This window comes from Schistocerca serialis, chromosome 4 (assembly GCF_023864345.2).
Source record: "Schistocerca serialis cubense isolate TAMUIC-IGC-003099 chromosome 4, iqSchSeri2.2, whole genome shotgun sequence".
NCBI lineage: Eukaryota > Metazoa > Arthropoda > Insecta > Orthoptera > Acrididae > Schistocerca > Schistocerca serialis.
In genome coordinates this window covers 19,147,626-19,175,126 of record NC_064641.1, presented here as the reverse complement: position 1 = coordinate 19,175,126, position 27,501 = coordinate 19,147,626, and the positions used below count along the sequence as shown (strand labels likewise).

The 27,501-nt window shown below is 45.2% G+C and overlaps 1 protein-coding gene across 1 annotated transcript in view; it reads left to right on the top strand.

The window, feature by feature from the left end:
* Positions 1-27,501, top strand: part of LOC126474026 (uncharacterized protein CG13380) — a 98,346-nt gene that overhangs the window by 42,215 nt on the left and 28,630 nt on the right. The window lies entirely within an intron of this gene.

Below are 27,501 nucleotides of genomic sequence, written 5' to 3'. Positions count from 1 at the left end.
TACCAGACCCCAACAGGTGTTCACAGTTTTAACATAAATGGCGTGTTACCTACTGACACAAACACAATTGCCGAGCACTTTGCTGAGCACTATGCTCGCGTCTTTGTGTTGCAGAATTACCCTCCACTCTTTCACACCCTCAAACAGTGGAGGGAAGAGAGAGTCCTCTCATTCACTACACGCCACAGTGAACTCTGACGCCCCATTTACAAAGTGGGAGCAGGAGCTCTTCAGTGCCCTTGCACATTGCCCTGACACGCTCCTGGGCCAGATCGGATGCAGAGTCAGATGATTAAACATCTCTCGTGTGACTACAAGCACTATCTCCTCGTCATCTTCAACCGGATCTGGAGTGATAGCATCTTTCCATCGCACTGGTGGGAGAGCACCATCATATCAGTGCTCTAACCCAGCAAAAACCCGCTTGCTATGGATATCTATCAGACCATCAGCCTCACCAACGTTGATTGTAAGCTGCTGGAATGTATGGTGTGTCAATGGTTGGGTTGGGTCCTGGAGTCACTTGACCTACTGGCTCCGTGACAGGGCGGATTCTGCCTGGGTCGTTCTACCACTGGTAATCTTGTGTCCCCAGAGTCTGCCATCCGAACAGCCTTTTCCAGATGCTAACACCTTGTTGCCAATTTTTTTTTTATCCATACAAAGTGTACGACACCACCTCGTGACATCATGTCCTTACCATATTATACAAGTGGGGTCTTCGAGGCCCGCTCCCGATTTTTATCCGGAATTTCCTGTCGCTTCGTCCTTCCCATGTCCAAGTTAGTGCACCCCACAGTTCCCCCGTATCCATGAGACTGGAGTTCCACAGAGCTCTGTATTGAGTGTATTTGTGGTTTTAGTGGCAATTAACGGTCTAGCAGCAGCTGTAGGGCCATCCGTCTCACCCTCTCTGTATGCCGAGTACTACTGCATTTCATACTGCTCCACCAACACTGGTGTTGCTAAGCAGCATGTACAGGGAGCCATGCACAAGGCACAGTCATGGGCTCTAGCTCATGCTTCCAGTTTTCGGCTGCAAAGTTGTTTGTTATGCACTTCTGTCGGCATTGCACCATTCATCCAGAACCAGAACATTACCTTACTGATGATCCCCTCACTGTAGTAGAGACATATCGATTTTTAGGATTGGATTTCAACGTCCAGTTGACTTGGCTTCCTCACCTTCGTCAGCTTAAGCGGAAGTGCTGGCATCACCTCCATGTCCTTCACTGCCTGAGCAATACCACTTGCAGTGCAGATCGCTCTACACTGCCTCAGCTCTACAGAGCCCTTGTTCAATCCCACCTTGATTATGGCATTCTGGTCAATGGTTCTGCAGTGCTCTCAGCATTGTGTTTACTCGACCCAGTGCACCACTGTGGCGTTCGACTAGCGACGGGAGCTTTTAGGACGAGTGTGGTGACCAGCAACCTGGCAGAGGCTGGAGTTCCTCCATTGCAGGTCAGGCATGCGCAGCTGCTTGCCAGTTACATTACACACGTTCTCCTGCACATCCGAATTACCGATTTTTATTTATTTATTTATTTTTTTTTTCCCCGTCCACAGCGGTTCGGCTCCCAAATTGGCGGCCCAGGTCTGGGCTTATAATTGCGGTTCACATCTGATCCCTTCTGTCTGAACTGGAGTCCTTGCCTTTACTGCCTGTACTCGAGGTCCATTCATGTACACCTCCATGGTCCCCTCAGGGGGCTCAGCATTTAGTTGCTGGGTACGGGCTTGGCGACCCCGGGGTCCCTGAGTGTGCTTCAAAAACCACCGTAAGGCACGACGGTGGAAAGTTGTACGGTACAGAGCCTGGGGATCTTGGCTTAGCTGCCTGGGTTGCGAGGATGGTATAAACCTCTACAGAAAAAAAACCTCGATCTCAAGGTGTGCTGCACGCTAAGGAGACACACGGCTGTTGAGGTAGAACAGTTGCTAGCGGGCGACCTCTGGGGAACCTGCCGCCCCCCCCCCCCCCCCCCCCCTCGCCCCGGTTGTATTAGGCTTACCCAGGCAAGCAGGGCTCCGTCTGGGTGGACATTCCTTCCCCTAGCTGCTCGTGGGACCACCATGAAACAAAATACGAATAGTGCGCAGGCACGAGTCTCTAAGAAAGGAAAGTTCAATGCTTTACAGTATGACCCCCAATCATTCCCTTCCCTGTCCACACCAGGGGAGGAATGGCGGTCTAAATTACCTGGTGAGACGTATTCTCCTCGATTTCTGGTTTGCAGCTGAACAGATGGGGACTCATTTCTGACCACAAAGCCTCAGTTTTTTGTGGAAAATTTAGAGGACAAGTTTGGAGAAGTTGAGGGCATGTCTAAAATGAGATCTGGAGCAGTCCTCATACAGACAGCATCCCCAGCACAGTCACGGGCATTGATTGCTTCTGATAAGCTCGGTGATGTTGCAGTTTCCATTATGCCTCATAAGAGCCTTAATATGGTTCAGGGACTTATTTTTCATCATGACCTGTTGTTGCAGTCTGACGACGAGCTCTGTGCAAATCTGGAATGCCGCGGTGTCCACTTGGTATGACGTGTCTTCAGGGGACCTAAAGATAGTAGGGTCGCCACCGGTGCCTTCATCTTGGCTTTCGAGGGAGACACCCTACCCGAGAAGTTCAAGGTGATAATATATCAATGTGATGTTAAGCCTTACATCCCTCCTCCCATGCGCTGCTTTAAGTGCTGGAGGTTTGGGCATATGTCATGGAGATGTGATGCCAACCCTACCTGTCGGGATTGTGGACATGCCTCCCACCCCAACGTCCCGTGTTCGCCGCCCCCTGTTTGTGTCAACTGCGGACAGAAACATTCACCTTGCTCATCAGACTGTGTGGGTTATCAAAAACAATGGAAGATTATGGAATATAAGACCTTAGACAGGCCCACTTACACAGAGGCTAAACACAAGTACGACCGACTTCACCCTGTACGCATTTCATCGATGTTTGCTGCAGCAGCTTCGATGTCGCCATCTCTGGCGATGAACCCCCAAGCTCAGCTGTTTTTTGTGGGCCCTCCAGCCCGGCCATCTATTCCTGCCCCCCAGGTAGTTGGGGTAACGCCCTCTTCCGTTGCTCCTCTGTTATCAACATCGGGAGTAACAACCCTGTGGCATTCCTCCATGCGGGCCTCTCGCAGGGACTCTGTGGTTCTCTGCCAGCTTGTCATTGGCCACTCTTGGGCGATCCACGCCTACTTCCTACGCTGTGGAGACCCACCTGAGTGTCGATGCGTTGTTTGGTTGACAGTGGCCCATATTCTGGTGCACTGTCCCACTTAGACTGCCCTGTGACGAAATCGTATGTTACCGGACTCGTTGCTGCTAATTTTATCTGAAAACCTTTCATCAGCTGATTTAGTCTAAAGTTTCATTCATGAGGATGGGTTTTATCGTTTGATCTAAGTTTTAGCGCATGTCCTTCCACCAGTGCTTTGAGGATGGAGGTTTTAATGTGTTGCAGAGTGGCTGGCTTCCACTCTTTATTCTCCTGGTCAGCCAGCCATGGTACTCTGTATTGTCGTTTTAATCTCTTCTACCTGTTTCTTGTGTTTCTGTGATTTTATTGCCCCCTTTTGTCCATTTAAGTGTTTGTTGCCCTTCCATTGTTCTTGTGGTTTTTCCTTTTTCTCTGTTTTGTGTTGTCAGTCTTGCTTTTTTTATTCTCACCCTTGTGACATTGTTTTATTCTGAACAAGGGACCGATGTCCTAGCAGTTTGGTCCCTTCCCCCCCCCCCCCCCCCCCCCCCTCCTCTTTGAAACCAACCAACCTCTTTTTAGCAATGGCACTCAGCTGACTGGAATGTTCACTCTGTGCACTCATAGTGGCAAAAAGTGGTACTGCAAAAGCACTGCCCACCAAAAAACTCTGTTCAGTTTCTTTTGGGTACCCCCTCATGTGTACTAATCCTTGTTTGTTTTGTAGCATGTTTCACCAAAATGTCTCCATGCAGTAACTACCATCCTAATTTCCTGATCCAAAAACATCTGACAGAGCAAAACTATTTATCCTTCTGTCCACAAGCCCTTGAGTCATATAATCTTTCATTTAGTGAATTGGAGTTCCACAGCACTTTAACAGTGCGTTGAAACACAGCTGTTGGACCCATTAAAATTCACAATAAATAGCTTAAAGGCTGTGGCCATGTCCTCTGGGTGTTTGTCATATTTGGCAGGAAGGAGAGTTTCATCATCAGTAGCCATGGGGTATTATTATTTCTGTCCTGGAACGGGAAAATACCTTCAAATTTTAAGTAATAACTTTTAAGCGACTTTGTGCTAGGATTGCTATCTAATCAAATGCAGTAAGAAGGAATGGTGGAAGTGTTGTCTCCTCCCTGGGGATGTACACCACTTCATCTCAGGTATAGGCTAAGCTCCGTGGCCTAACAGGCCACCAGCGTTAAACAGGTGTTCCAGGGCTTTTCCTACAGTGTGTTCCCTTGTACTGATTCATTGGTTCTTGCAGTACTCCTTGCGGCCCACTTTGCGACAGCATTGGTGACCTCTACCTGTCTGGCTACCTTTCTACTAGGAAAGCAACAAGTTGGTGACATACCCTTATGTTTCTTTCCTTGCTAATCTGAATCATATAATAAATTCTTCACTAACTGAGAACTACTTCAGGCTCTTGCCTCATTCCACAACAGAGCCCCAGCCCCTGATTAGATTCACAACCAGATGATCCAACACTTGAATGTTCCCCACAGGCAACATCTCCTCAGGTTCTTCAAGCATATTTGGCTCAAAGTTGTCTTGCCCTCGCAATGGCAAGATAGCATAGTTGTCCCAGTCATTAAGCCAGTTAAGAACCCAGTGGCTCTAGATAGTTACTGGCCAATTAGCCTGTGACCAGCGTACTCTGTAAGCTGCTTGAAAGGGTGTTTGCCCACAGATTGTACTGCATTCTCGAATCTCGGGGCTTTTTGTCTGCCTACCGGTGTGGTTTCCGGGACAGACAGTTAAAAAGGTTTTCCTAAACCCCTTGACATTGTAGCACAGTCCCATATCTTAGACGCTGTTTTGTTAAAAAGCTGACTTGTCTGCCCCATATTCATCACATTAAGACTGGCTGCATGCAGAAACTTAACATGTTCTGCTTCCTGGCCCGCATATCTCAGGGTGCAGATCGTGCTACTTGTCACCAAATTTACGAGACTGATTTCATCCCAAGTGACTATGGTTACCAGGTTTATGGCTTGGCAGCTCCTCCTACTTTGAAATTGTTAAACCCAGTCCACCATTGTGCCGTGCATCTGGCCACCGGTGCCTTTTTGACTAGTCCCATAGACAGTCTCCTTGCTGAAGTGAGGTCTTCCCTCTTCAGATTAGACAGCTCTTGGTCTCTTATGCAATCACCATTCAACATATCCCTGATCATCCCACATATTTCATTCTGTTTACACATGAGGGATATCTTCCTCGGCCTAGGGTGGGATCACCAGTTGGAATGCACCTCACTTCCCTCTGCCAAGATCTCCATTTCTCCTCCCTGCCCCGTGCTCCTTGTGTTTTCTCGTGCACTTCTCCTTGGATGGTGCCCGGGCCACAGATAGGACTGTTCTTTTACAAAGTCCTAAAGTCTTGGTCATTCCCATGACTAGTGGTGTCTGTTATTGTGTGTCCTGCCAGTATGGAATACCATTTGCTGTTGAAACAAGTAGTGTGTGTATGGCAGAGCTTGATAGCTGTTAACAGATCCCTCCATTTTGTTAAACAGACTTCACTTGACTGTGTTTAATATGTACTGACTCAGTGAGCATTTTCCAGACAATTGACTGATGTTATTCCTGCCACCGTTCCGTCTCCATTATTCTCTCACTGACCTTCATCGTGCAACCTGCTCCATTGTCTTTCTCTGGATCCCAAGTCGTGTGGTTATGTCTGGGAATGAATCGTCAGACCTATTGGCGAGAGGAGCCCTTACTTGCTCTGTGTTAGCTTTGCTGACGCCAGGTGCAGATTTTTCAGGTGCACATAAGATTTTTGCTCTCTAGGAAATGGCAGAACATCTGTTGGGCTACTGCTAAAGTTTGGAAGGTAGGAGACGAGATACTGGCAGAAGTAAAGCTGTGGGTACCGGGCGTGAGTCGTGCTTCGGTAGCTCAGTTGTAGAGCGCTTGCCCGCGAAAGGCAATGGTCCCAAGTTCGAGTCTCGGTCGGGCACACAGTTTTAATCTGCCAGGAAGTTTCAAACTCTGTACAATCAAGAAGACTACTGTGGCATGGTGCTCTTCCTTCCAATTCTCTCGGTGGGAATCCGTGGTCCTGTAATGTCTCCTTATCAGTCATACCTGGTTAACTCATAGTTCTCATTTGTGTAATGAGGTCCCCCTATGTTGTGGTTGTGGAGCCTTATAGACAGTCGCTCATACCTTGGTAGTGGAATGCCTTCTCCTTTTGGTCCTCCGCACTAACAGTGGACTCATTTCCTGTAATACTGGCAAATGATTGATGGATGGTTGAACTATTTGAGTTTTCTCCATGAAAGCCATTCTTATTCTCAGTTATAAGGTTTCAATCTACCTCCTGAGTTGGGCCAGGATGGTTGCGAATGGAAATCTCCCACTGTGAATTAGGTCTGGGGGATCCTCAAGCCTACCTTCTTCAAAGGCTACTGTTTCATCCCTCGTGTGCTCTATTTTAACCACTTCTATATCCAGTTCATTTCCTTTCTGCCACAACCAATTTTCTATTCTGGGTACCGCACTTTGTTGGATAGTGGTCGCTCTTGACTAATGGATCAGGGGTAGATGTTTCCTGTCTTATACAGAGCCCCGTGGATGTCCACCTGCTGTCTTTCCTATCTCTTCATCTTGCTTTTATTATATGTGGTACAAAAGGTGTCCTCCACCCACACACCCAACCACCCACAATCAATCAGTCAATCCAACCAACCAACCAACCATTGATCGATCTCTGTAACGTATTCCCTGTATGAGTTATTTGAAGAAATGGCTAACCAACTACTGTGTTGATGCCTGGAAGCCATGGGACATTTGTGGCACTTTCAAAGTGGCTTTCGGGCCCTTTGGTCCACCAAAGACCAACTGATTCATTTGGAATGTGTAGTGTGCAGAACTTCCCCGCATCACCAACACCGTCTCACTGTGTTCATTGACCTGCAGAAGATGCCCAGTACTACCTGATGCCGTCGTACCCTGTCAAAACAACACGATTAGGGCTCTGGTGTTGCTTACCCTTTTTTATCTGGAAGTTCCTATCTCTTTGATTGGTCTGGGTCCGGATTAGTCAAGCCCTCAGCAACCAATATGCACAGGAAACTGTGGTCCCTCAGGGGTCGGTTTTGAGCATAACCTTCTTTGCCATCACAGTCAATGGTATGAGATCTGATGCAGTTGTAAAACTCCATCGTGCAGTATTACTGACTCTGGACAGTGCATCCTCACCCACAACTTTACCATGGCAACCAGTTACTTCAAGTCGTCAAAAATTTCAAATTTTTAGCTATTTTATTTGACAGTAAGTAGATATTGTTACCACAAGTATGCCAGCTCAAGGGAAATTGTAAGAGGAAACTTAATACTCTCAGACTTCTCAGCAGCAGATTTTTTCTGTAGTTCTACAAAGCTTTGATCATTTATCATGGGGACTACAGATGCACTGCTTTCTGGTTGGCAGCACCATCGGTCTTGAGCATTTTAATTCGCATCCACCCCAGTTGTGCACAGTTGGCAACTGTGGTATGTACCCAGTCCTATGATTTGGATGGATCTCTTTTTTGGCCCTAAGGAAAATGCTAACTCCACCAGTCTCAGATGCCTATTCCACTCAGTTCTCCATGACTACCACAATTTGACATGGGTCTACACATATGGTTTGAGAACCAACAATAGGTTTGGTTACGCTTTTTCAGCCACAAGAGAAAAAACAGGCTTCGTAATACATTAAATTTCTCACAACAAAGAACTTCGTGATTTGTAGAAACTCAGAGCTGCTCGCAAGGTATATCTCAATGCCACTCCAGAAATGTTTTGGTCACTAACATCCAAGATCTAGTACTAGACGTCCAGCCCCAGAACCATCGTAACACTCATCTGGACATTGAGCCACATGGGTATTCCAGGAAATGGATGACATATGAATGCAACTGTGACATCAAACTCGGAAAATGTGGGATATGGAAGGGGAGATTTGTAACCTGATTTGATGCGTCCCTTAATATTTGCATGCTGATTTTGAACAGATAAATGGAAAAAAGCCATTGAGCTTCTTTTTAAGATGAAGTAACTGCTGTCTCAAGCTGTAGCGAAAACAGCCATGTGTGATTTATTGGGATACTCAAGATCTACATGCCTTTCCTGATCTGCACTAATTCTATCCCTCCAGCTGGTATAACATATTACATACTCAGTCTTTGAAGGACAAGGAAGAAGTTGATTCAGCTGTAAATAATCGTGCAAAATGTCTGGTGAAAACAAACTATATTGTGGAGACACTCTGTCCTTGAGTTAAGTTGGTGTACTTAAGTAACATTTTTAAATCAGAGACAAATGTGCCATGCAACAGAATTCAGAGCCTGCACTAGAGCCACTAATTTCAAGCAATCTTCATCTCGTGTAAAGTGGATTAGTGATGCCAGTGAAATATCAAATAAAATATACCTCTGCCAAGTGGGACTTTATAAACAAAATGCCAGGATAGTTCTGATGCTGGTTATCACTGGAACCCACAATATTCTCCACTAGCACAAAAATTAAAAAACACATTTGCAACCAGAAAGCCATCTGTGATTACCGGCCACAACACTGTGCATGTACACAGTAAGTGGATAAGCATCATCCTACTGTCCTGTACCAATGTGACAGATGACATAATAGCTTGACATTAGCTTTGTTCATCTGATCTAACTATGTGCAAATCTGTAGTTATTGTCACCATCTAAAGCATAACTTGTAAACACAGATAAGTCACTTCTTACATGACTGTTCATATTTATATGATGCAAACAGCAGATGAACTACAAAAAAGGTTCTTGTGTCACTGAGGTTGGGCTGCCATCAGCTACAGGTCTATTCTCAGTCAACACTCATCATAATCTGCCCAGACCAAGGGACTATGATCTCTATTTATAACTTTTTAGCAGACTGTGGTGTCTGCCACACTACTGTTCCTAACATACACACTTTTGATGCAGCACATTTGTTCTTCATGCTTAAACTCTCTTGTAACGCTTCTTTTAATAATTTTGTGATTGCTCTGTCCACTGCAAAACATACCTTTTCGACATAACTACTTTTCTTCTCCCATGTTTCAGGGCCAAGGATGAGTCCATTTGACGGTTGGTACATCTTATCTTCCCACTAAAATTGCATCTTACTTACTACTGTTTGCCACAGAAGTATTCTGTGCCAGGTTTCCAGTATTCTCCAAATGCTTCCCTTTTGCCCCACTAAGACCCCACACCTAGACGACTTGTATCTTTCTCGTGTGCACTACGCCCACAAGCATGGCAATTGGCAATCGTGGAATATGCATCACCCTGAATTCTGAAGTGAAGTGCTACTAAAGTAAAATTTGTGTAACTTTCTAAGTTAAACAATGCACGTATTATTACTGTGCGTAGTAGATTACATTGTCATTCAAAAATGAATGTGGTCGTTGAAATAGCATATAGCTGCCCTGTTTCACCTCACCTCCATGGATTTTAAAACTTCACGTGGTTTGGCAATTAATAAATAAACCACAACTTTTAGTAAAAAGGGATGTCTTCACGGCAACCCCAAAAACCTTATTGTTAGAGTAACTCTTTCAACCTGCTTTTACGTTTTGTCTTATTTCTAAATTTTCAATTATTCTAGATCTTAATGGGCCATATTAAATCATACTTACCCTGTTACTGTAACCTGAGACACTCGAATAGGGAGCAGAAGCTTTAAGTACTGGTGACAAACAGAAAACAAATCCAATACACAACTTTCAAACACTACACACTTAATTGCAACGACAACAATGATAACAGCAGGAACTACCACTACTAGTACTAGTACTACACTTATGCTCATAAATTAAGGATAATGCTGATACATGGTGAAACAACGCTCTGGTGGGCAGTTAGCGGGTTTAAATCATGTCAGGGTATGACCATCCGGTGCATATGACCGGCAGTCATTGCACGGAGGCGCTGGCAGCAGTCCACATACGCAGAGGTGTGTTGGTGCATGTCAGAGTACGGTGCAGTGAATAAGTGTGCAGATGTGATAATGGTGACTTTGTGTTGAAAATGGTTCAAAGAACACATATTGATGACATTATCAGGGGTAGAATACTAGGGCGACTGGAGGCTGGTCAAACACAGCAGGTCGTAGCACAGGCCCTCCGTGTGCCACAAAGTGTGATCTCAAGATTATGGCAACGATTCCAAAAGACAGGAAATGTGCCCAGGCACTACAGTATGGGACGTCCACAGTGTAAAACACTACAAGAAGACAGATATCTCGCCAACAGTGCCCGCAGACAGCTACGGAGTACTGCAGGTAGCCTTGCTTTGGACCTTACAGCGGCCACTGGAACAGTTGTCTCCAGACACACAGTCTACAGACGACTGAACAGACATGGTTTATTTGCCCGGAGACCTGCAAGGTGCATTCCACTGACCCCTGGTCACAGGAGAGCCCGTAAAGCCTGGTGTCAAGAACACAGTACATGGTCATTGGAACAGTGGTGCCAGGTATAGTGCCAGGTATAGTCTGCCAGGTATAGTCTGAACAATGATTGTCGCCGGGTTTTCATTTGGCGTGAACCAGGAACCAGATACCAACCCCTTACTGTCCTTGAAATGGACCTGTATGGACGTCGTGGTTTGATGGTGTAGGGTGGGATTATGATTGGTGCATGTACACCCCTGCATGTCTTTGACAGAGGAACTGTAACAGGTCAGGTGCATCGGGAAGTCATTTTGCACCAGTATGTCCGCCTTTTCAGGGGTGCAGTGGGTCCCACCTTCCTCCTGATGGATGATAACGCGTGGCCCCACCGAGCTTCCATCGTGGAGGAGTACCTTAAAACAGAAGACATCAGGCGAATGGAGTGGCCTGCCTGTTCTCCAGACCTAAACCCCATCGAGCACGTCTGGGATGCTCTCGGTCGACGTATCGCTGCACGTCTTCAGACCCCTACGACGACCACCTGATCCAGAGTATGCCAACCCGTTGTGTGTTCTGTGTACGTGTGCATGGTGATCATATCCCATATTGTGTCGGGGTACATTCACAGGGAACAGTGGCGTTTTGTAGCACGTGTTTTAGGACGGTTTTCTCAACTTACCACTAATACCGTGGACTTAGATTTGTGTCGTGTGTGTTCCCTATGTGCCTATACTATTAGCATCAGTTTTGTGTAGTGCAACGTTGTGTGGCACCACATTCTGCAATTATCCTTAATTTATGAGCATGAGAGGAGTAGTAGTAGTAGTAGTAGTAGTAGTACTATATTTTCCTCACTTCACCATTAATATCACTTTTCAAGATGCTTTCACACTTGAAACTCATTCACATCACCTGTTCTGTTGTCTGTAGCAATGATCGTTGTATTTAGAGACAGTTGTGGAGTATCTACTGGCTCTTCATCCGTGTTTATTCTTTCTGTGAGAGTTTCGTTTTCTAAAGCGCCTGGAAATTTTACGTCAGTATATAAAACCATAAACATTCAAAGGATTGATGAGTTTTTCAGTGCCGAGGAAGAATATACTGTCACTTACACTTAACATGGAAAAAGTGTATTTTCACCCGGGAGAAAGTTTTTTTTTTTTTTTACTGGGAAATCCAGGAAAAATCCGGGAATTTTTTTTTCCTTGTTGACGTATACACCCTGTTTTTACAATATTCTTAAAAATGGCTGTAAATATGACCCATTAGATCTGAGTATTTCAGAAATCTGATTTAATATTTTGAATTAACTCATATTGCACCTTCCAGGTTTAGGCAAATCAATTAAAGAAAATTCATTCATTTCATTCAAGTGATCAGGCCCAGTGGACCGCACGCCACCACAGCTAGAGCTCTCCATCTGTCTCCAGTTTTCGGTGACTCCCAGCTGCAATAAGTCTTCCCTCACTCCATCGATCCACCTCTTCGTAGATCTTACCACTGGTCTGCTGCCTGACGGGATCCAGTCCATTGCTTTTTTGGGCCACCTTATTGCCTTCATTCTAACTACATGTCCAGCCCATTGCAGTCTTTTACTTATCATCACTCCCAAGATGTTAGGCTTCTTGTACAGCTCTTCTAATTCTGTGTTATGGCGCCTTCTCCATTCTCCAGTAGTCTGATTTTGGACTGCTCCAAATATTTTCCTGAGGACCTTCTTTCCAAATGTAAGCACTCGGTTAAGGTCTTGTTTTAGAGTGCTCCAGGTTTGAGAAGCATAAAGTACTACTGGCATTATTAATGTCATACAACCATAGCTTTAGTTGTTGAGACACACTTGTACATATTAATATAGGGTCTAAAGAGTGATAGCATCTGTTTTCTGCCTGCAGTCGTGCTTTTATCTCTGCTTCAGTTGATGTTACTTCTGTAAAAATTGATCAAAGATATTTGAACTCTTTGACATGTTTATACCTGGTGTGGTTCACAATTAAATCTTGAGAGAGTTTTGGGTCTTTCTTGTTATGGTCGTATACTCGGTCGTTTCAGATCTAATTTGTAGACCGATCTTAGCTGCCAATAACTCCAAGGTCCGTATACTTCTTTTCAGATCTTGTTGTGTCCATGCTAATAGTGCAATGTCATCTGCACAGGCCAGATATGTAATGTGTTCATTGCCAGTTTGAATGCCCTTGAAGTTTTCTTTGTTGAAATCCCGCATTACCTTCTAAAGTGCCAGGTTGAAGAGGACAGGTGGTAGCCCATCTCCTTGGCATAATCCTGTTAAAACTTTGAAGCTTCCTGTCATGTTATTACCTACCTTAACCTTAAGTTTTGTTATTTAGGCATACCTCTACCAGATTGACTAATTTCTTTGGCATACCAAACTCTGTCATAGTTCTAATTAGGCTAGGTCCATGTATACTGTCGTAAGCCTTCTTGAAGTCTAAAAGTAGGAGATGTATGTCTCAGCCATATTCGTACATTTTTTCACAGACCTGCTTTAGGACAAAAATCTGGTCCGTGGTTGATTGTCAGGCTTGAAAACCTCCTTGGTAGTCTCCAATTACGTCTGTTGCTAGAGGTTTTATTCATTCTAATAGGCAGTTTGAGAAGATCTTAAAACAGATATTCAGTAGCTCTATGCCCCCATAGCTGTCACATACTGATTTGTCTTTCTTTTTATATTTGGGGCATATCACAGCTACCTTCCATTCCTCTGGTATTTCATGTTCAATTAAAGAAAAGTAGGGGAAAAATTCAGATAGTCTCAAAACTTTTGTACCATCACAAGGGGGAGTGTAATGACCAACATACTAAAAATCCTGAACAACAGAGTGTATACATGGGGGTGACAGGAGACAGAGTCTTTAAATGTCAAGTATGTTTCCCAGTAAAAAATTAAACTGCATCAATTTCCTACAAAAAAGATCCTTTTTGTTTTTTCTCTAGGACTAATAGTTTCCGCATTGTAGAGATGAAAAAATTGCTGATTATTAAAAATAGTGTTTCAGTGGTATAACGTGTATGCTTCTTGTTAAAGGAAGTGAGTTAAGAACAAAGATTTAGATTAAATTTGGGTATCACATCGGGGTACAGGACATAAATTGTGCTCTGGGGATGTAACTGGGTGTAATGCGGGAGGGGAGGGGGGGGGGGGCTGGAGGGATAGAAGTGTGAAGAAGGTAGGATGCCACCGGATTGCTGTGATGCACTTTCCTCCTTCATATGTCTGCAAAATGAAGAGTGTGTTGACAATTCCCCATTCTGTATACCACAGTAAATCACAAAAAGCAACTACAGGGTGTTTTTACCAAGTTGTAATGATTCTTCCACAGCAGTCGTGCATGACGGCGTTTATTTTCCACAACGTGTGTTAACACTACATGAAATACAGATGTGAATTGCTAATAATAATAGAGCAAGAAATGCGTAAGGACAGAAGCTATGTAAATTGCTACATACTGTCCTGTGCTGTTAGAGGGGAAATGGATTCTTATTCATCCTGTATGTTAGCTGTAGCATTCCTTCAGGAAAGGCAACTCCTCCCTTCCCTCCCCCATGAGGGCCGATTGCTTTTCGGTTCACGGACTGACTACACAGTTCCAGCATCTCCTGTCCAGTTCTCTCATGTGAGTAGACAAAGCACAATTTCACTAATCCAGTGTTTATATAGTGGAGTTATTTTCAGTTTATTTAGTGAGTATTTATTTGCAGTTGTTGCAGGAACTATTATAAAATTCCACAGCTGGCGCTGTCAACTGTATCAAACTGAAAAGTCTGTTGCAAGGGTAACATGATGGCAAAATGTATTCGACAATGGCTGGAACACTTTTCACAGCATGAGGGATATCAAATGCATCATATTAGCATCAGCTGTCTCATCTGAAGAGGCCTGCTCTGTAATGAAAGAACACCTATTCACCATAAGTCAAGCAATGCAATACAGAAGATTCTATCCATATCCGAATCCCGCTCCAGCTACTACCGGGTCTGGGTGCTGATGAGTCCTCTCCATTTGGCTCGGTCCTCCCACCACTTTTCTTCCTCCACTTGCTGCCAGGTCACACCTCTCCTTTCTACAGATATTCTCACTCCCATTTTCCACCATGTTCTTGGGCGCACTCTAGGTCTTTTCCCATCCATCTTTAGTTCTTCCATAATTTTGGGGAGTCTCTGCCCATGCATCCTCTTAACATGCCCATACCATCTTAATCTCTTTCTTTCAATTTCTTCTTCTTGTTTAAGGTCCTTTCTAATCTCTACATTCCTTACTCTGTCCATTCTTGTTTTTCCCTTAACTGCTCTGAGAAATTTCATTTCCCCTGCTTGCAGTCTGCTCCAGTCCCTTTCTTTCATTGTCCATGCTTCTTCCTTTCCAAAACCCATGCTGTTCTTCACTCAGCTCCTTTTCTATCTTTTCACTTATCCGATTTAGTAAAATTCTTTCAAAAATCTTGGCTGTATGACACATAAGGGTTATTCCTCTGTAGTTTTTACAAAGTCTTTTATTGCCTTTCTTGAAGATGGGAACAATGTCTCCTGTTCTCCAGTCGTCAGGTATTGTACTATATCTCCACACACTTGATAGTACTCTATACAGCCACTGCATTCCCGCTGGACCTGCTGCTCTTATCATGTCCACTGATACTTCATCAGGTCCTGGAGCTTTCCCCCCATTCATCTTCTTCACAGCTTTTTCCATTTCTTCCCGTGTAATTTGTCCTAATTCTGCTTCCCAACTTCTCTCAATTTCTCCATTATTTGTTGTTTCCTCAGCATTTAACAGCTTCTAAAAATGTTCTTTCCAGAGATCTTTTATATTCCCTGGATCTTCAATAATGGTACCGTCCTCTGTTTCCGTATTTACTGATACTTCAGAAGCCTTTCTTTTATTTTTCATCATTTTATAGAACATTTTCTTATTGCTCTCCACATCTTCAAGTTTTTTTGTAAACTCTTCCCATGCCTTTTTCTTTGCTGTTTCCACTATTTCTTTGCACTTCTTCTTTGCCTCTATATATCTTTTATGGTCTTCATCATTTTTAGTTTTCCACCACTTTCTTCATGCTCCATTTTTTCTTCTAACTGCTTGGATTGTGGTATCATCCCACCAACTTGTTTGTCTTATTTTTTCCTTTCCAGATGTTCTGCCACATGCTTTTTGTGCTGCTTCGACTAAAGCGTCTTTGAATAAACTCATTCTTTTTCTACATTGCAGAAAACTTCTTTTGGAAATTTTTGTGTGATTAATTCTCTGTACTTCTCAGCGCATTCACTGTCCTTCAGTTTCCAATCCTGTATCCTCTTCACTTTCTTCTGTTTTCTGTTTTTCACACATTGATTCATTTTCCATTGTCCCACCAGTAATCTATGGTCTCCATCTGCACTGGCACTTGGAATTACCTTCACATTTGTTACTTTCTCTCCCCATTCCCTATCTACTAGAATATAATCAATTACACTCTTGATTCTTCCATCCCAACTGTATCTAGTGATAACATGACTTTCTCTCTTCATAAACCAGCTGTTTGCTATTTTCATTCCATTCCTCTGGCACAAATCCAGGAGTCTTTCCCCGTCTTCATTTCTGCCTCCATATCCAAAACATCCCAATACTTGCTCAAATCCCTTTCTGTCTTTGCCTACCTGTGCATTAAAATCTCCCATCACTATATTAGCATGGTTTTCTAACAAATTTTCAAAGCCCATCTTCTGTTCGTCGCTACATCCCACTTGACGTGCATAAATCTGGATTACTTTTAGTGTTTCTTTTTGGAATCTCAGGTTTAAGATTATGATCCTGTCTGATATATATCTCACATTTTCAATACAGCTTTGTACATTCTTATTCACCATCACTGCCACACCATTTCTTCCATACCTGTTATTCCCACTCCAGTACAGTTTTCCTCCTCCTCTCAAATTCTTATCACCTTTTCCTTTTCACTTTGTTTCGCTTACTCCCAATCTATCTAACTTCCTCTCTGTTAGTACATCTGTCATTTCTTCCATTTTTCCATTGAGTTTTAATGTATTAAGGGTGCCAATATTTAGGTTATTTTTTTAGTCCAGTTGGTTTCATCATCTTGTACTGATGAATATCATCAGGTCTCCCATCATTTGCACCAGTACTGGAAGAAGCAGTGGGGTCAAATCCTGAGTGGTTTGTTCCGAGGCTCGTCTGTGTTTTGAAAGCAATATATGGAGACTTTCCTACTGGCTCGCTAGGCCTAGCGCAAGAAAGGATTTTCTGTTGGGGTTGTCTCCCTTAGGCCTTCGGAGTTTCTCCTCCACCACAAGGCTGTGGTTCCCTTCTCATTTAATCCCCAGAAAGGAGGGTTACCTCATCTGCCAGCTACGCCGTTCCGAAGTCTTCCTTCTCCGCCATCGCTGCCATTAAGGTCTTCACCCGTAACCCTGGGCACGGGTTCCGTGTTATACCCCACGGGATTTGGTCCCTGCCTGAACTCAGCCATCCTAGCACTCTGGCCTACTGAAGTGTAGGATGCCCACCCCCGTGACGTGGATGCACCAGATAGGAATTACCCCAGTGCAGGAATAGGGAAGGGCACCCTACCTCCCTGGAGCCGGGTTAATGATTGTGTATGGTGCCACAATCAAAGGGCAATACAGAAGATTACTGTTCTAGGTATTAATACGTGTGACGGAGTAGGACTGATCATGTTCAAATTCAGAACAGTAATACAGAAGATTACTGTTCTAAATTTGAACGTGATCAGTCCTACTCCGTCACACATATTGATACCTACCTCGCAAAATATGCTGTGGAGGTGTGGTAAGTGGCTCCACTCACAAGAAGAGGGCGCCCACTCCTCATCGCTGAATTTGTCCAAATTTATGGTACATGTAGTGCGTGCTGAGACAAGAAAGTGCCCAAGTGGAAACTCCAGATGGCCGGGCATTTAGGAAATAAAATGAATTTTGATACAAATCTATCACCATGTGCATCTTATCAATTGTCTCTGTGACAGTGCGTTTAAGAAGAGGTGTTGGACTCAGCAGTAAGAGACGGGATTCGCATTGAAGGGGTCTCAGCTTCGACTCTGTCCAGTAGCAAATATTTTTGTACTCCTTTGTAATGCATACACTGTTGTTGTTGATGTTGGTGGTGGTGGTCTTCAGTCCTGAGACTGGTCTGATGCAGCTCTCCATGCTACTCTGTCCTGTGCATGATTCTTCATCTCCCAGTACCTACTGCAACCTACATCCTTCTGAATCTGCTTAGTGTATTCATCTTTTGGTCTCCCTCTACGATTTTTACCCTCCACGCTGCCTTCCAGTACTAAATTGGTGATCCCTTGATGCCTCAGAACATATCCTACCAACCAGTCCCTTCTTCTTGTCAAGTTGTGCCACAAACTCCTCTTTGTTCCTCCTGCCACAGAACTTCCCTAATTCCCACTATATCTAACTTTAACCTATCCATTTCCCTTTTTAAATTTTCTAACCTACCTGCCTGATTAAGGGATCCGAGATTCCGTGCTCTGATCCGTAGAACGCCAGTTTCCTTTCTCCTGATAATGATGTCCTCTTGAGTAGTCCCCGCCCGGAGATCTGAATGGGGGACTATTTTACCTCCGGAATATTTTACCCAAGAGGACACCATTATTTAACCGTACAGTAAAGCTGCATGCCCTCAGGAAAAATTACAGCTGTAGTTTCCCCCTTGCTTTCAGCCGTTCGCAGTACCAGCCGTAGCAAGGCAGTTTTGGTTATTGTTACAAGGCCAGATCAGTCAATCATCCAGACTGTTGCCCCTGCAACTACTGAAAAGGCTGCTGCCCCTCTTCAGGAACCACACGTTTGTCTGGCCTCTCAACAGACACCCCTCCATTGTGGTTGCACCTATGGTACGGCCATCTGTATTGTTAAGGCACACAAGCGTCCCCACCATTGGCAAGGTCCGTGGTTCATGGGGGGATGCTTACACTACTGACATAATTAACCACATCATCATATAGGTTATTTTATTAATTTATATAAGCACAAAAAGTATAGGCATAAGATGAAATGTGGAACTGCAAACATTTGAAAAGGGATTGTAGTTAACATGTACACGGGAATGTCGTGTATGTAAATTGATACTTCCATTCTCTCGCAATTAATCGATTACATGTACCGGAGTGATATTCATGAAAGAAACGGGAAGCAATAATTTTGACCGCAATTTGCACACGTTATAAATGCTGCCTTTTTGCAGTGACATGGTTTTTTTTTTGTCTCCATACAAAAAGAAACTTGATTGACATTGTGAAAACAGTTTCTTTCATCGCACAGTCCAGCAGGGAACCAAGCGTAACGCAGCATGTTGCTGAATATGTGCTGCAATAGGTGGTGATGTATAATGGAATGTAGTTTGATGTAAGCTTCTCGGGAAGTGATTTCTTCTTCTTTGTCAATGAGAAAAGCACAGTTTTGACATTTTTTAATTAGATTGTTTACCCGACGATAAAAATATACACCACAGGGTTACACTAGTGGCATACATTTGGGGGAGAATTACTTTGATACTGCACATTGGCAGTCCGTCTTCATCTAGGAACAGTTTGCTGTATATTTCTGGATTTGTTTGTCCTCCCACGAGTCAATCAACAGAAGACATTTATTCTCTTGCACAATAGGGCTTCATCACATCAGTTAAATATCTTTTCTACAAGTCTGTTGTCAGTTTACCGGATTTTGAAGAAGTGATGATAACATTTGTATATTTTGCTGTGTATGCATGTACTGATATTTTAATCCTTGGTCCAAAAGACCCAGGACTCTCCTGTAGGCACATGTAGACATGTGGCAATAGTTTCCTGAAAGGCTCATAGCATATTGTGCTGTATAGGAAAGTGTTACTTTGTGTATCTTGAAGTTTTCCCGGCGTATTGATTGGTCCATCATATTTCGGGCTTGCAGCCGGATCACGTTGACATCTTGGCACGATATTTCGGCTAACAAACATGCAGCCATCTTCAGGTGAGTACGAGACCGAAGATTACTGGTGCGCGTCGTTCTATATATACCAAAAATTGGCGTGGCGGCGCCTGCGCAGTGGAGAAGGCTAATACCGCGCCCCCTATCTAATTTGGCGCGCTCTGCAGCAGAAGTGGGCCGCGCATGCGTAGTGGTGTACCTACATTTGCGCTATCTGTCATAAAGCGCCTTCGCACAGCTGAGGCGCGGTAGTCGAAAGTATAAAATCAATTTTCGTCTGCCGTCGCACTAGATGCAGACCAGTGTCTCTGTGAAGCGATTAAAGAAATTACAGGATCCCATGCTTTATCCATCTGAAAGCTGCCGTCTCGATTGATAAGATCTTCTGCCAATCGTATCTCCATGGACTCCTTGATAATGGATTCCCAAAAAAATCTAGTTGTTGCTAAAATTTTTGTTCCACGATAATCCATGGAGTGTCCCGTCGAAATACAATGTTCTGCTATGGCTGATTTGTTGGGCTGTAGTAGACGTGTGTGGCGTTCATGCTCCACGCATCTTTCCCGTACTGTGCGAGTAGTTTGGCCAATGTAGGATTTGCCACATTGACAAGGGATCTTATAAATACCCACCTTCCTCAGACCCAGATCGTCCTTCACAGAGCCAAGCACAGCCGATATTTTCGTAGGTGGTCGGAAGATCACTTTAACACACTGCTTCTTTAAAATCCTTCCTATTTTAGAGGAGAGGTTACCCACATACGGAAGGAACGCCCTGGACCTGACCACCTCTTTGTCTCCTTCTTCTTGTTTCTCTTTACATTTCTTCTTAGTTACAGCCGTGCGAATTTGGCGTGTAGAATATCCATTCTCCCTGAAGACGGATTGCAAATGTTCTAATTCTTTAGGAAGGCTGTCCTTATCAGATACCACATGTGCCCAGTGCACCAAAGTACGCAGCAAACCCATGGTTTGTGCAGGGTGGTGGCAGCTTGTCGCCTGCAAATACAGATCTGTGTGTGTGGGCTTCCGGTAGACGGAGTGCCCCAAAGATCCATCGATTTTACGATTGACAAGGACATCCAGAAACTGCAGACATCTATCCTTTTCGACCTCCATGGTAAACTGAATATTCTTGTGAATGGAATTCAGATATTTTAAGAATCCTGCCAGTTTTTCTTCTCCATGGGGCCAAACTACAAATGTGCCATCCACGTAACGCCAGAAGACTTTCGGTTTAAATTCAGCCGACTCGAATGCCTTCTCCTCAAAGTGCTCCATAAAAAGGTTTGCTACCAGAGGGGACAAAGGACTACCCATGGCAACACCGTTTACACTCCGTTGTCGTCTGCCGTTACCAGAGCAGACATGATGCAAATTATTGCTCAGCTACCTGCACAATTTTTGTTAACTGGAGACTTCAATGCCCACCATCCCCTTTGGGGCTCTCCAGCGTCCTGCCCGAGGGGCTCCCTGTTAGCAGACCTTTTCAACCAGCTCAATCTTGTCTGCCTCAATACTGGCGCCCCTACTTTTCTTTCGGACACATCTCACACCTATTCCCATTTAGACCTCTCTATATGTACTACCCAACTTGCACGCCGGTTTGAGTGGTATGCACTTTCTGATACATATTCGAGCGGCCACTTCCCGTGTGTTATCCATCTCCTGCAGCATACCCCCTCTCCGTGCTCATCTAGTTGGAACATCTCCAAAGCAGACTGGGGGCTCTTCTCTTCCAGGGCGACCTTTCAGGATCAAACCTTCACAAGCTGCGATCGTCAGGTCGCACACCTCACGGAAGTCATTCTCACTGCTGCTGAATATTCCATCCCTCACTGTACTTCTTCTCCACGTCGCGTACTGGTCCCCTGGTGGACCGCAGCATGTAGAGACGCTTTACGTGCTCGTCGACGTGCTTTACACACCTTTAAACGCCACCCTACAGTGGCGAATTGTTTCAATTATAAACGATTACGTGCACAGTGTCGTCGTATTGTTAAAGAAAGCCAGCTGGGCTGCTTTCACAAGCACCTTCAACAGTTTTACTCCTTCTTTTGTCTGGGGTAGCCTGCGCCGGCTATCTGGCACTAAGGTCCACTCACCAGTTTCTGGCTTGACGGTCGCGGATGACTTCCTTGTGGCCCCTGAGGATGTCTCCAATGCCTTCGGCTGCTTTTTCGCAGAGGTTTTCCTGCGGGTAAAGGTTTCCTTCTTCGTACTTACAATCGCATCTGGATTGAGGGACATGTTCCCGCATGCTGGTGCAAGTCCATTGTTGTCCCGATTCCTAAGCCGGGGAAGGACAAGCACTTGCCTTCCAGTTATCAACCCATCTCGCTTACCAGCTGTGTCTGTAAGGTGATGGAGTGAATGGTTAACTCTCGTTTGGTTTGGTTGCTCGAGTCTCGACGCCTACTTACCAATGTACAATGTGGATTTTGTAGGTGCCGCTCTGCTGTTGACCATCTGGTTACCTTGTCGACCTTCATTATGAATAACTTCTTGCGGAAGCGCCTGACCGCGGCTGTGTTCTTCGATTTGGAGATGGCTTACGACACCTGTTGGCGGGCGGGCATTCTCCTCACCATGCATACATGGGGCCTTCGCGGTCGCCTCCCTCTTTTTATTCGTTCCTTTTTAATGGATCGACAGTTCAGGGTACGTGTGGGTTCTGTCCTGTAAGACACCTTTCGCCAGGAGAATGGGGTGCCACAGGGCTCAGTTTTGAGCGTCGCTCTCTTCGCCATAGCGATCAATCCAGTAATGGATTGCCTCCTAGCTGATGTATCAGGCTCCCTTTTCGTGGACGATTTTACCATCTATTGCAGTGCGCAGCGTACATGTTTCCTGGAGCACTGTCTTCAGCGTTCTCTTGACCGTCTTTACTCCTGGAGTGTCGCCAATGGCTTCCGTTTTTCTGCCGAGAAGACGGTCTGTATTAACTTCTGGCGCTACAAAGAGTTTCTCCCACCGTCCTTACGTCTCGGTCCCGTTGCTCTCCCATTCGTGGAGACAACAAAATTTTTAGGTCTTACATTTGACAGGAAACTTAGCTGGTCTCCACATGTCATATTTGGCTGCCCGTTGTACCCGTTCTCTAAATTTCCTCAGTGTTCTCAGTGGTATGTCATGGGGAGCGGATTGAACCATCCTATTTCGCCTATATCGGTCGATCGTCCGCTCCAAGCTGGATTATGGGAGCTTCGTATACTCCTCTGCACGGCCATCCATCTTACATCGCCTCAACTCCATACTACATCGGGGTTTACGTCTTGCGATCGGAGCGTTTTATACTAGTCCCGTCGAGAGTCTTCCTGCTGAAGCTGGTGAATTGCCACTCACCTACCGGTGCGATATACTGCTTTGTCGGTATGCCTTTCGGCTACTGTCAATGCCCGACCACCCGTTACAGAGATGATAGATAAACTCCAGTGGAAGACTCTGCAGGAGAGACGCTCAGTAGCTCGGTACGGGGTTTTGTCAAAGTTTCGAGAACATACCTTCACCGAAGAGTCGAGCAGTATATTGCTCCCTCCTACGTATATCTCGCGAAGAGACCATGAGGATAAAATCAGAGAGATTAGAGCCCACACAGAGGCATACCGACAGTCCTTCTTTCCACGAACAATACGAGAATGGAATAGAAGGGAGAACCGGTAGAGGTACTCAAGGTACCCTCCGCCACACACCGTCAGGTGGCTTGCGGAGTATGGATGTAGATGTAGATGTAGATGCCCCACTGAAGACTCGTAAGGTACGAGCATATGGGATTGGTTTCCAAATATGTGAGTGGCTCGAAGACTTCTTAAGTAATAGAACCCGGTACGTTGTCTTCGATGGTGAGTGTTCATCGGAGGTGAGGGTATCATCTGGAGTGCCCAGGGAAGTGTGGTAGGCCCGCTGTTGTTTTCTATCTACATAAATGATCTTTTGGATAGGGTGGATAGCAATGTGCGGCTGTTTGCTGATGATGCTGTGGTGTACGAAGGTGTCGACGTTGAGTGACTGCAGGAGGATACAAGATGACTTGGACAGGATTTGTGATTGGTGTAAAGAATGGCAGCTAACTCTAAATATAGATAAATGTAAAGTAATGCAGATGAATAGGAAAAAGAATCCCGTAATGTTTGAATACTCCATTAGTAGTGTAGCGCTTGACACAGTTACGTCAATTAAATATTTGGGCGTTACATTGCAGAGCGATACGAAGTGGGACACGCATGTAATGGCAGTTGTAGGGAAGGCAGATAGTCTTCTTCGGTTCATTGGTAGAATTTTGGGAAGATGTGGTTCATCTGTAAAGGAGACCGCTTATAAAACACTAATACGACCTATTCTTGAGTACTGCTCAAGCGTTTGGGATGCATATCTGGTCGGATTGAGGGATGACATAGAAGCAATTCAGAGGTGGGCTGCTAGATTTGTTACTGGTAGGTTTGATCATCGCGCGAGTGTTACGGAAATGCTTCAGGAACTCGGGTGGGAGTCTCTAGAGGAAAGGAGGCGTTCTTTTCGTGAATCGCTACTGAGGAAATTTAGAGAACAAGCATTTGAGGCTGACTGCAGTACAATTTTACTGCCACCAACTTATATTTCGCGGAAAGACCACAAAGATAAGATAAGAGAGATTAGGGCTCGTACAGAGGCATATAGGCAGTAATTTTTCCCTCCTTCTGTTTGGGAGTGGAACAGGGAGAGAAGATGCTAGTTGTGGTACGAGGTACCCTTCGCCACGCACCGTATGGTGGATTGCGGAGTATGTATGTAGATGTAGATGTCTTATCGTTCATTTTTTGATGACTCTCTCGACCGTCAATACGGGTTGTATGTCTCTGCCCTGCTACCCCCTGGAGTTCGCTTTCGTCGCCTCCTTCAACACCTTATTTTTTCACTCCCTGCAACCTTTCGAGTGGGCGAGAGCCACACGCCACCTTGGCTCCAGGCTGAGGTTCGCGTTCACCTTGACCTCAGCTCGCTTCCAAAGGAGGTTACCCCTGGTTCGGTCTACCACTCCCGTTTTGTCGAACTACGTTCGAAGTTCATTAATATGACCTTAATTTATACAGATGGCTCTAAGACCACTGACGGGGTCGGGTGTTCTTTTATTGTCGGGGCACAAAGTTTCAAATACCGGCTCCATGGCCATTGTTCGGTCTTCACAGCTGAGCTCTTTGCCCTCTACCAGGCTGTTCTTTACATCTGCCGCCACCGACATTCTGCTTATGTCATCTGCTCCGATTCCCTGAGCGTCATCCAGAGCCTCAGTGATCCGTATCCGATTCACCCTTTCGTGCACCGGATCCAACCCTCTCTTCAGCAGCTGGTGGACGACGGTTCTCTGGTTAGCTTTATGTGGGTTCCTGGCCATGTCGGTATTCCTGGGAACGAAGCTGCAGATGCTGCGGCCAAGGCTATGGTCTTCCAGCCTCGGACAGCTTCTTGTTGTGTGCCTTCATCAGATTGTAGCAGGGTCATTTGTCGGCGCATTTTATCGCTGTGGCATGCCGATTGGGCTGCACTTGATGTCCTCCTCCCGCCCTTCTCGGCGGGAGGAGGTCGTTTTGGCCCGGTTACGAATTGGACACTGCCGGTTCAGCCATCGCCATCTGCTGATGGCTGCACCAGCGCCGTTCTGCCCATGTGGGCAATAGCTGACGGTCCGCCACATTTTAACGTCCTGTCCGGATTTTAACACACTGCGTCTTGATCTTGGCCTGCCATGTACTCTAGATGCCATTTTAGCGGATGACCCACGAGCAGCTGCTCGCGTTCTTCGTTTTATCAACTTGACAAACCTCTCTAAGGACATTTGATTATGCTGTATATATATATATATATATTTTTTTTTTTTTTTTTTTTTGTAATCCTATGCCTGTCAGTCTGTCTTTTATCGTGTTTTCCCTTTTAGTTGCTGTTTTAACCTTGTGCCTCACGGTGCATTCCTAACGTAGTCTGGGCACTAATGACCATTGAAGTTGTGCGGCCTAAAACCACAAAAAAAAAAAAAAGAACCGAATCAACTCCTCGTCACATACAAAGGTATATTTGGATAAAGTCTCTAGTATTTTCTGGTGTATTTTATTGGCCATCTGAACATGTTCTTCGGTTATTACCGTGGAACTTCCTAATGTGATCAGTTCCTCTTCGGTCAAATATTGTAAACATAAATCCAGCGCAGTCTTCAATTGTCGCTTCGATGCCTCGCTGTGGCCATTATCTTCTGGCTCCTGTTCTTTATCGCCCAACGTTCCAGGCATGTTAAGATTTTCGGTTTTATCTGACATTTTTGATCTTTCCACAATATTTGCCTCCCGTGTTCTCACGGTACAGTTGTTTTGTCTGCAATGATTGTGGTATTTCCCAGAATATTCGCACACTAATCTCGCAATATTCATGTTGCCTGGTCAGGAGTGAGCAGGTGAAAGAGTTACCTGGCTGGCATTGTCCCTTAACTATTGTAAATCAATAAAACTAGACATTGTGTGACGATTAAGGCAAATGTCAACGGAAAAGTTCACAACACGAAAGCTATACCAGTTCAAAGCACTGTCATAATAAATGTGCAAATAATCATGTCCAGACCGAGTATCCACGAGAGTGAGTCCAGTATTCGCAGCACAGTATTCAGTCGGCAGCACAGTATTCAGTCGGCAGCACAGTATTCAGTCGGCAGCACAGTATTCAGTCGGCAGCACAGTATTCAGTCGGCAGCACAGTATTCAGTCGGCAGCACAGTATTCAGTCGGCAGCACAGTATTCAGTCGGCAGCACAGTATTCAGTCGGCAGCACAGTATTCAGTCGGCAGCACAGTATTCAGTCGGCAGCACAGTATTCAGTCGGCAGCACAGTATTCAGTCGGCAGCACAGTATTCAGTCGGCAGCACAGTATTCAGTCGGCAGCACAGTATTCAGTCGGCAGCACAGTATTCAGTCGGCAGCACAGTATTCAGTCGGCAGCACAGTATTCAGTCGGCAGCACAGTATTCAGTCGGCAGCACAGTATTCAGTCGGCAGCACAGTATTCAGTCGGCAGCACAGTATTCAGTCGGCAGCACAGTATTCAGTCGGCAGCACAGTATTCAGTCGGCAGCACAGTATTCAGTCGGCAGCACAGTATTCAGTCGGCAGCACAGTATTCAGTCGGCAGCACAGTATTCAGTCGGCAGCACAGTATTCAGTCGGCAGCACAGTATTCAGTCGGCAGCACAGTATTCAGTCGGCAGCACAGTATTCAGTCGGCAGCACAGTATTCAGTCGGCAGCACAGTATTCAGTCGGCAGCACAGTATTCAGTCGGCAGCACAGTATTCAGTCGGCAGCACAGTATTCAGTCGGCAGCACAGTATTCAGTCGGCAGCACAGTATTCAGTCGGCAGCACAGTATTCAGTCGGCAGCACAGTATTCAGTCGGCAGCACAGTATTCAGTCGGCAGCACAGTATTCAGTCGGCAGCACAGTATTCAGTCGGCAGCACAGTATTCAGTCGGCAGCACAGTATTCAGTCGGCAGCACAGTATTCAGTCGGCAGCACAGTATTCAGTCGGCAGCACAGTATTCAGTCGGCAGCACAGTATTCAGTCGGCAGCACAGTATTCAGTCGGCAGCACAGTATTCAGTCGGCAGCACAGTATTCAGTCGGCAGCACAGTATTCAGTCGGCAGCACAGTATTCAGTCGGCAGCACAGTATTCAGTCGGCAGCACAGTATTCAGTCGGCAGCACAGTATTCAGTCGGCAGCACAGTATTCAGTCGGCAGCACAGTATTCAGTCGGCAGCACAGTATTCAGTCGGCAGCACAGTATTCAGTCGGCAGCACAGTATTCAGTCGGCAGCACAGTATTCAGTCGGCAGCACAGTATTCAGTCGGCAGCACAGTATTCAGTCGGCAGCACAGTATTCAGTCGGCAGCACAGTATTCAGTCGGCAGCAC